Consider the following 11,305-nt stretch of genomic DNA (forward strand, 5'->3'; position numbering starts at 1 on the left):
GTAAAAGAATGCCTTGCTTGCTTCAAACGCATGTTCGAAAACTCAATAGATGAGTGGGTCATTGGGCTAGATGTTGAGTACACCATAGTCCTGGGAAGCGAGAAGAATCTAAAGGAGGCAGAGAAGAACAAGCCCGTCGTGATCCAGGTTTGCGTGCATGACTAATGCTTGCTTGCCACATATGCCATGCCGATGGTGAGTGCCAAGATTTTAAGAATTTCCTCAAGGACTGCCGAGTCAAATTCATTACTGTAGACTTTAGGAACGATAAGGAAATCCTGGTTCGGATAGGCCTCGTTGTAGGAGACCCCTTCGACCTCCAGAAGAAAGGGCTAGTGCCCTCCTGTGATCAGCCTTCAATGCTGACCCTAGCAGGAGCCATGGTTCATCCTTCGTACGGTACACTGAAGAAACATCCGTTCAAGTTTCATCATGCATGGGAGTGGAATGTACTAGATATAGACCACATCCACTACGCTGCAATGGATGTCTACCTTCGTTTCAATCTCTACAAGGGTTGGATGAAGAGCAAGAGCCAAGTGTGCGGTTCAAGCAAAGAAGTATCGGCCAAGAGGAAGAGGGAGAAGGACAAAGTCGAGGACGTGGATGAGGAGTCCGAGTAAGGTGGCAGTGTCGTTGCTCATGGTGGGTCTAATGCAGTGTCTACCGGATTAGTTGCTTAGTTTAATTTCAAGTGTGCTTAGTTTTATTTGAGGGGTGTGTTGTGCTGAGCCCCCAGCAGAACTATGTTATGTTTCTTCTCGTTGTATTTCGTACATTTCATATTTTAGTTGGTATAGTACTACCACTCATTTCTTCACATTATATACGTACAATATATATATATAGCCAACATCATATAACCAGCAGTTTAGTTGCCAAAGAATTTCAGGGTGCTTAGTTTTGTCAGAGAATTCCGGGGTGCTTAGTTTTATTTGAGGGGTGTGTTGTGCTGGAGACCATTAACTTATCATTTTGTGAATCGGCATATTTTTGTCATGTAACATGGTCAACAGGTTTGACGTGAAAATAACAATGTCTAATGGCATTTCTAATATACGCTGCCTCCCCCTAGATTTTCTTTATAGAGGCAGCATAGAACTATATGAGTGCCCTGTTAAATTTTGGAATTATTCCGGGTTCGTTTGGCCTTTTTATACATTAATTGAGTTTCTGGTCATTTAATGTGCATAATTCAAATTTGAACTACAAGCACATGCTCCCGTGCACCAAAGTTGATTGAAAAATCACATGTGTGTCCTCGGGTGAATTTCTAGGTCACATGCAAGAAATGGGAATGAAATTCAAACATCTGGGCATCGTGGTTCGGCCGAGAACATTGAGAAGCTTGGTTTTAAAATTCTTGGAAATCCAAAACAAGCCTGAAAATCATGGAACTTGGCATGGTGTCCTGTCATGGTACTACCATGCTGTGGTAAAAAAATTGCAGAATAGGAACAAGTTTTGGTATAAGTTTCTTGCAAACTGGAGCTTCTCTCAAGAAGGCTCATGGTTCTGAGAGGGAACATGTCACCTTTGTGTGCATAATTCAAATTTTAAATACAAGCACATGCTCCAGTGCACCAAAGCTGGTTGAAAAATCACATGTGTGTCCCCGGGTAAATTTCTAGGTCCCTTGTCAGAAATGGGAATGAAATTCAAACATCTGGGCGTCATGCCTCGGCTGGAAACATTGAGAAACTTGGTTTTTTAATTCATGTAAATCCGAAACACGCATGAAAATCATGAAACTTGGCTTGGTGTCATAACATGGCACCAACGTGCTGTGGTAATTTTGTTGTCCGATTTGCAAAGGCGCACACATTAATAATCAACAAAGTCATTTTGGAACAAGTACTGTCACGTTACAATCGAAAACACAAGTATTATTGAAACCATGGGCGTTCTATTTACCATTTACGTGCTGCCACGCGTCCCCTTTTTTTATTAGCTAGGAGGCACCGTGTAGGGTAGCTATTTCAGTACGGGAGGCGTGTGAGCCCTTTGACCTCCATCTGCCGTCCACCTCTCTCCCAAGGTCTCCATTAATGGCGCCCGAGCCTCTATTTAATGGTGTGGCAATGTCTCACTCAACTGAGATTTAAGAGAGAAAAAAGAAAATCTAAAAACAAAATTTTGCACGGATCTTGATGTAAGATCCGACGGACCTATATAGCATATACTGCGACTTATAGCAAGACTGATGAATATATATAAGGACGATGAGAGTGGATAATAATTGTCTTACATAATTAAGAAGATAATTGAAAAACCCACATGCGGTTACGCCCGAAATACACAAGGGAAAAAGAAGAAGGAAGACGCATACAATGATCTGGCTCGCCTATCTCTACTTTCTTTATGCGCTGCAGGTCGTGGAGACTAGTTCTCGCGGCAGGCGATGATCTCTTTCATCAGTTTCATGTCCTTAGTACGCTGCTTGGCAGTATCCATGGATTCCTCCACCAGCCTGTTGTGCTTGATGCGGAGCATGGCATTCTCGTCCATAAGTTTCTTGATGATGACACTCATCCTCTGCAACAAGGTAGCGGTCTCCTCCTCTTGCTTCGCCCTTCCGGTGATCTTTGCCCTCAGCAGGTCGCGCCTGCGTCGGAGCTTCGCATTGCCCTCCCCTAGTTGTCGGATGACGCCGGTAGCCTCATCCTGCATCCTCGCCCAGCCGGAGATCTGATCCATCTGGCTATGGACTATCGCATGCATCCGCCTATGAGAGTCCTCGCCTGCCCGCGAGAAATTTACCCAGGCCTCCGCGGCTCAGCGGGGCCTCCCTGCTGCTTCGGCGGTGTGGCGAGACATCTTTGTTGCTTCCGCGGCATGGCCGGACCAGTCTGCTACATTAACGGCGTGGCGGGACCTCTGTGCTGCTTCGTCGGCGTGGCGGGACCTCTGTGCTGGTACTGTTGCGCGGCTGGACATGTCGGCTGCTTTCGCGGCAAGGGGGGACATCTCTCGTGCTTCCTCTTCCATGCTCACCTCTCCCTGGTGGAAATCTCTCGACCCAGAACTCACGTTGGCTATGGCTTGATTGACTTGATTGTTTTTTGTGGATGAGGAGTTGAGGAGAAATGTGCAGTCATCTTAGCATAGTAGTATTTATAACCAAGTACTACTAATACGCTCCTAAGTGGGAAACCGTTTAGGTTGTGATCTGTGTTAATAGGTTTGCAATTAAATATAGCGTGGTAGTAGTAGTAGTAGTAGTAGTAGTAGTAGTAGTAGTAGTAGTAGTAGTAGTAGTAGTAGTAGTAGTAGTAGTAGTAGTAGTAGTAGTAGTAGTAGTAGTAATTTGGAATGTGACAAGACGCGCTCAAAATTTATTAACGGTTCTACTTTCGAAGTGCGGCACTATTCCCTGATGGTGTAACATCCACACGTTTTCTCGGCCGTGGTGTAGCATATGCCATGGCACTGGTTCTTTTTCTACTGCTCTGTACGTGCAAAAACTGGCACCGTCGGATAAATATCTTACGCTTGACCTTCATAGACTAGTCTTTTTTTCAGATGCATTACACCTGTCTCTCGGGACTTCTCGCACGCACCATCACTGCTCCCTAGGTAGATGCCACCCACATACAGTTGTACTCTGAGAAGAGGTGCACGCACGCACTCGTCCTCTCGCACACATGCATCTGTAGCTACAAATTGTAGTGTTCTCAACCATCTGATTGGCTCTATCTTAGGTTTCACGTTGCTCCTTGGCCTTGAGATTGAGAAGTTTAAAACGCGGAGGCTAAGATGGAGGCACGAGGTTTTGGTTAATGTGCGGGCCACACACGGCACCAACAAGACATGAGCTTCGTCTGCCTGGTGCGCATGCAGTCGGGTGAGTTGTCCAAGTATAGACACAACCAGACTCTCGTTGGTATCCGCGCCTCGACTTTGGCTGGTCATAGTGGAGAGTAGCATAGACTAGTTACTAGTCTATGTTACTAGTACCTTCATAGTGGGTAGTGTCATATAGTATATGCATAATTTGGCGACGAGTGCTCTCTATATGTACCACCTTTTTTCTTTAATTACATCTTGTTAGTTTTGCTCCTTGGAGCAATCCATCGATACTACTACTGTACAAATGTATACATTTTTTAAAAGGCTAGAGGGCGGGGCAGTCTAGCTTGGTCCTTGCTTTCTTGCCTGTTGAACTTATTGAAAAGATCCTTGGTATACTTTGTTTGTGAGACAAAGGTACCTTCCCTAGTATGCTTGATTTGCATTCCAAGGAAAAATTTGAGTTCATTCATCATAGACATCTCAAACTTCTCCAACATTAGCCTTCCAAACTTTTCACTAAAATGGGGGTTAGTAGAACCAAATATGATATTGTCCACATAAATTTGGCACACAAATCATTCACCAATAACCCTTTTCGTAAAAAGTGTAGAATCAATTTTCCCAATTCCAATGCCTTTTTCAATAAGAAACTTAGTCAAGAATTCGTACCAAGCTCTAGGTGCTTGTTTAAGACCATAAAGAGCTTTATGAAGTTTGTAGACATGATTAGATTAGGTTTCTTGGGATTAACAAAGTCGGGAGGTTGTTTAACATAAACTTCCTCCTCAATTTCTCCATTTAGAAAAGCACTTTTAATGTCCATTTGATATAAAATGATATCATGGTGATTGGCATAAGCAAGTAAGATGCGAATGGACTCGAGTCTAGCAATGGGGCATATGTCTCACCATATTCCATACCTTCGACTTGAGTGTAGCCTTGAGCGATGAGACAGGCCTTGTTGCATACAACTTTTTCGTCTTCATCTTGCCTATTCCGAAACACCCATTTGGTTCCAATGACGTTATGATCGTTATTGTGATTTTCAACCAATGTCCACAATTGATTCCTCTCGAAGTTGTGTAGCACTTCATGCATGGCATTTATCCAATCCGAATCCTCAAGAGCTTCTTCTACCTTCATAGGTTCAACACTAGAAATCAATGAGTAGTGTTCACAAAAGTTAGCCAAACGAGTTTTAGAGCGAGTGATTCTCCCGGTTTGAAAGTCATAAAAGATTTGTTCGATGGGATGATCTCTTGAGACTCTTGCTCTAACTCATGAGAGCTTTTGGTTGGGTTGGGGTGGAACATCCTCATCATCATCTTCTTCTTCATTGTTGGTGGTGTTGTCGTTCTCTTGTGGAGGTGGAGAAGGAGGTCGAGGTGGTTCATCTTGTTGCACTTCCTCATTTCCTCCGTCTTCACGTGTTCCACTTGTGGATGCCTCTAAGTCAACTTGTGGTTCACCTTGATGTGAAGTTGAGGCTTTAACTTGAATGGATGAAGTACTCTCCTTCACCTTCGTCATATGAATCTTTCCAATGGACAAATCTTGGATTGCTTCTGATGGATCTTTGGCTCCGACATCAATTGGCAATTTCTCTACTTGTGAGCCGTTAGATTCATCAAACTTCACCTCTACAGTCTCTTCAACCTTTCGGGTGAAACTGTTGTACACATGGTAAGTGTGAGATTTTGAACCGTAACCAAGTAGTAAACCTTCATGAGATTTAGGAGCGAATTTCAAGCGACTATGCTTATCAAGAATGTAGCATTTTGAGCCAAGTACTCAAAAGTATCCTACTTGGGGTTTGTTACAGGTGAGTAGCTCGTATGCCGTTTTGCCGAGAGGGTTGTGAAGATATAGTTGATTCGCAGCATGACAAGCTGTCTCGACCGCTTCTGCCCAAAAGTGTCTTGGCATCTTGTATTCATCAAGCATCATTATTGCCATCTTGATAAGTTTCCCGCTCTTCCTCTCAACAACTCCATTTTGTTGATACGTGTACGTAGTCGAGAACCCATGTGAGATCCCCCTTCATCAAGAAAGGTATCCATGTTAGCGTTCTTGAACTCCGTTCCATTATCACTTCAAACCTCCTTGATCTTCACTTCAAATTGGTTTTGGGCCTTCTTGGTGAAGTTCTTAAAGATCTTTTGGACCTGTGATTTGTCATCGAGAAATAACACCCACGTAAATCTTGAAAAGTCGTCAACAAAGACCAAACCGAACGAGTTACCGCCGAGACTCTTGTAGGCGTTGGGACCGAAAAGATCCATATGAAGTAGCTCAAGTGGTCTTCTTGTGGTCATGATGTTCTTCACGGGATGACTCCCTCCAACCTATTTTCCTGCTTGACAAGCACTGCAAATTCTATCCTTGTCAAATTTGACATCTTTAACACCAAGGATGTGATCACTAATAAGCTTATCAAGATTTTGCATGCCCACATGACCTAACCTTCTATGCCATAACCATCCTTCATAAGATTTAGCAATTAAGAAAGTACGAGGTTGGGATCTCTTAGTGAAATCAACAATGTATAGGTGACCTCTACGAATATCGATAAAGACCATGTTATGATTCTCTCTACGAAACACTTGGCAATCTACTTCGGTAAATAGAACATTGAAACCAAAGTCGGCTAGTATAGATACAGAAAGGAGATTGTAACCAAGAGATTCAACGAGCATAACATTTTGGATAGAGCTATCATTGGGAATGGCCACCTTACCAAGGCCACGTACCTTACCGTTGGAGTTATCTCCAAAACTTACATACTTGCGTGGGCCATAGTTTTTAGCAAGCTCACGGAATATGTCCTTATCTCCAGTCATATGATCAGCACATCCACCATTGAGAATCCATTCTTTCCCTCCGGCCATGTATCCATAAAAGTTGGCCATGCGACTAAGATTTCTCATAGTCTCTTCAAACTCAATGTCACTGTCATCATCTTCATCATAATAGCCATGCTCAATATCATCATGTAAGTGATCATGACCTAGAGCAAGTGATTCATTAGATTTATTACCATGAAAATTGCAAGTTTATGAATTCTAATTTCTTGTGAAATTAAGCTACTAATGACTCCAACATTTCCTTTAGCACGCATAAGATCACAAAGCTCAAATAGACACTCAACAAACTTGGGATCACTAGGCTTCATTTTATGAAAAGCAATAGACTTTTGAAGAATCTCATCTGGATTTTTCAAGGAATAATTCGGAAAGTGTTCCTCAAGATATCTCCATATAGTATATGTGCGTTCAAAAGTAGGCAAGCACACAGGCAAATTTCTAGGCAAACCTCTAATGATAAGATCAATAGTTCTAAGATTGCTAACCATGTCAAGATACTCATCAGGGGTAGGATGCAAAGGATCAATAGGAGGCCCATAAGGGCTAGTAATATACTTGTTAAAATCATATTCATTTAAAATCTCAAGCATCTCATTCTTCCAGGAACTATAGAACTCTCCGTCAAGCATAGGCACTCTACTTCTAATACTCCCGATCGAAGACTCATCCATCTTCCTCCAATGGTGATTAAACCAAAGCAATGGAGACCAAAGCTCTGATACCAATTGAGAGGATCGAGAAGAGGGGTCTAGTGGGAGATTAAACCCTCAATAAGAAAAAGTAGCAGTTTTAAAATTCTTCAAGTTAAGGATGAGTTTTAACACAAGTTAAAGCATTCCCAATACATTTGAAGCAAGCATGACAAGAGTATATGCAGCGGAAAGAGTAAATCATGCAAGTTGCAAGAAATTAAAGGGATGGGATTGGAGTTTGCAAATGCAATGGAGACATGAATTTTTGGCATGGTTCCGATAGGTGGTGCTATTGTATGTACATGTTGATGGAGAGTTCAACCCACGAAGGGTAACGGTTGCGCGAGTCCACGCAGGGCTCCACCCATGAAGGGTCCACAAAGAAGCAACCTTGTCTATCCCACCATGGCCATCGCCCACGAAGGACTTGCCTCACTCGGTAGATCTTCACAAAGTAGGCGATCTCCTTGCCATTACGAACTTCTTGGTTCAACTCCACATCTTGACGGAGGCTCCCAAGAGACACCTAACCAATCTAGGAGACACCACTCTCCAAAAGGTAATAGATGTTGTGTTGATGATGAACTCCTTGCTCTTGTGCTTGAAATGACAGTCTCTCCTACTCAACTCTCTCTCTCAGATTTGGCTATGGTGGAAAGATGATTTGAGTGGAAAGCAACATGGGGAAGGCTAGAAATAAAGATTCTTGTGGTAGGATTGGAATGTCTTGATCTCAACGCATGAGTAGGTGGTTTTCTCTCAGAAAATGTATGATGGAAGTGTAGGAACGTTCTGATGGCTCTCTCACAAATGGGGAAGGGGGTGGAGGGGTATTGTGGGGACCCCGACTCATAAGTCGTGATCACCGAATGCACGTGTACAGTGATCCCAGAGATCAATGCTCACTGAACACACATAAGCTGAATAACAAGAGTCTGACATCCATACATACCGTCTTACACAAATTATGACCATTATGGTCAAGTATTACATAGATAAAGCCGCAAGGGCTAAATAATAAACTTAAGAAGCAGAAATCTTCGTCGGTAGGTAGAACCCATACCATCTGCCTTAACCCTACATGCATTCTGACTGGGAAACGTCCAAGTGTTCCAAGTATTATAAGAACGTCGGTAGGTAGAACCCATGCCATCTGCCTTAACCCATGCCATCTGAAGTAAACTGGAAGAGTTGTCCAAGTATTCTAAGAATGTCATACAGGCCATATCTGGTCACAAATGTCGTCTTCGAAATATCTTGGGGCCTGATTTTTAGCTGGTAGTACCCAGATCTGAGGTCGATCTGGGAGAACACCTTAGAACCATTGAGTTGATCAAACAGATCCTCAATCTTGGGAAGTGGATACTTGTTCTTGATTGTAACTTCATTGAGGGAGCGATAGTGAATGCACAAGCAGATGGTACCGTCCTTCTTTGCCACAAATAGAATAGGGGATCCCCAAGGGGAGGCACTAGGGGGAATAAATACCTTCCTCAACTGCTCTTCTAGTTGCTTCTTCAACTCTGCTAACTCTTCCAATCCCATTCTATAAGGCTTCTTATAGATGGGTCCTGCTCCGGGCATGAGCTCGATAATGAACTCAATGTCTCGGTCAGGAGGCATTCCCGGTAGCTCATCAGGAAAGACGTCGGGGTATTAGCATAATACTAGCACTTGCTCCAACCCAACTTCAGTCAGACAGTTGACTTGGGTGTCTTGGGCAGAAGAGGAGTTGGAGGTATATTTAACTTTACTCCTTGGTCATTGGTCACAGTGACTGTTCGGTTGGCACAATCTAACAAGCCTTGGTTCTTGATGAGCCAATTCTTTCCTAAGATCACATCCAAGCCTTGCGATCTTAAGATGATAAGGTCTGCTAGGAAATCTACCCTGTTAATGATGATTCCGACTCTCTTACAACCTATCTTGGCTCTCATTTCTGCTCCGGGGGTTTGTACCACCATAGGGTTATTCAGGGGTGTAGGGGTCATGCCACTTTTTAATGCAAACCTTTGGGTGACAAATGAATGCGTGGCTCCAGAATCAAACAAGACAGTTGCGGGTGTTGAGTTGACAAGGAACGTACCCAGCACGACGTCCGGGTCTTCCTGGGCTTCTTCTGCAGTGACATGATTCACACGCCCCTTCCCATTGTTGGGCGGGTTGCGGGAAGCGTGGTTCCTTGGTGGAATTCTGCGGCATTGTCCTGGGTTCTGTGCATTGGGGCGCGGGGCATCGGGCTTCTTGTTGGGGCAATACTTGGAGTAGTGTCCTGGCTGACCACATCCAAAACAAGCGACCTGATTGGAGTTGTTGCTCTTGTCGGCATTGTTATTGGGGTTGTTGTAAGTTGGCTTGGGGTTGGTGTACTGCTAAGGCTGATAGTTGGTGCGGGGTGCAGGGGCTCTTGGCTGCTGATAGGTTGGCTTGACCGGGGCTGGCTGCCACAAGCGAGGCTTCTGGTTGCTAGAGCTACCCTTGCTAATCATCTTGCGCTTATGAGTATCATCCAAGGCACGTCGCTTGTCCTCAAGCATGAGTGCCTTGTTCACCAAATCAGGAAAGGTTGGGCAATCACACACAATAAGGGAGTACTGCAGAGTCTGGTTAAGGCCATCCATGAAGCGCTCTCTTTTGGTAGCATCAGTGCTGACATCTTCAGGAGCATACCTTGACAGACCACTAGACTTCTGCATGTATTTCTTGACAGTGCTACCTCCCTTCTTCAGGGTCCGGAACTCACGCTTCTTGATGGCCATAATTCCGGAAGGAATATGGGCCTTGTGGAATTTCGTATTTAAGTCATTCCAAGTGGTGTTTTGCCTAGCATGAATGACCTTGAATCCATCCCACCGAACTCTGGCAGTTCCCCCAAGATATTGGGTGGCATATGCCACCCTATCACGGTCTTCAGTGCAACCGACTAGTTCCAACATATCCTCAATGGTGCGGACCCAGTCGTATGCATCTAGGGGTTCAGTAGTCTTGATGAAGGTGGGTGGTGCATGCTTCTAGAACTCTGCCAACATGGAATGCCCATTGCCATTCCCCTCCTGCTGGCGGTTGTTGGGGACAGCTTGAGCAATCATCTGGAGGGCTGCGGTATTGGTTTGGCGTTCCTCTCAGAAGGTTTGGAGAAGCTGAGCCATGTCCATGTTCAGGGGAGGTGGTGGCGGTGGAGTCTATCCTCGGGCTTGGTCCTGGTTGGCTCCTGCTTCGGCAGAACCTCCGGCTTCTTGCTGCTGGGTAGAGGTACCAGTACGAGTTACAACAGGCATCCTGTTGGAGCGGTCAAGGTCTCATGATTGGCATAAAATGAGGGAAAATAGTTTAGATGGGCGCCTAGTAAGGGGATGGGTGTGACACAATTTTAAGTTAAGCAAGGGCTAGAAAGGGCCAAACTCATGCATTAAAACCAAATGGGTGATGTAGTCGTTTACAAGTTCCCGAATGGAGAGTACGACTTCCATCGAAACAAGTCGAAGGAAAACACCACACAACATGATTTCATTTGAACCATTACATGGACTCGACTTCACATAAGGGGTACATGACCTATCCTACCTTAAGGGTTACGAACTGGCCTATCCTAGTCCTGGACGGTGTCTAAGTGCTGGAATGCTCGGCCGCGTATTCCGGCTCCTCTGGGTCTTCCTCCTCATCTTCATCCATCTCAGTTTCTTCGTCACTTGAGGGAGTGGGAGAGTGGAGGAGCTGAACATGGCGCTGCTTCGCCGGTGGCACCGTGAAGAGGTTGTGATAGTCCTTCGCCGTCATACGGCGTGGCTGAGATGATCCCTTGGCATGCGTAACCTATGGGGGTCGCCCGCCTCGATCGGCAATGCTACCTCTTGATCACTACATTGGTTTTCCCCGAAGAGGAAGGGATGATGCAAAAAAGTAGCGTAAGTATTTCCCTCAGTTTTTGAGAACCAAGGTATCAATCCAGTAGGAGGC

Source organism: Triticum aestivum, chromosome 2A, assembly GCF_018294505.1.
Source record: "Triticum aestivum cultivar Chinese Spring chromosome 2A, IWGSC CS RefSeq v2.1, whole genome shotgun sequence".
NCBI classification, from domain to species: Eukaryota; Viridiplantae; Streptophyta; class Magnoliopsida; order Poales; family Poaceae; genus Triticum; species Triticum aestivum.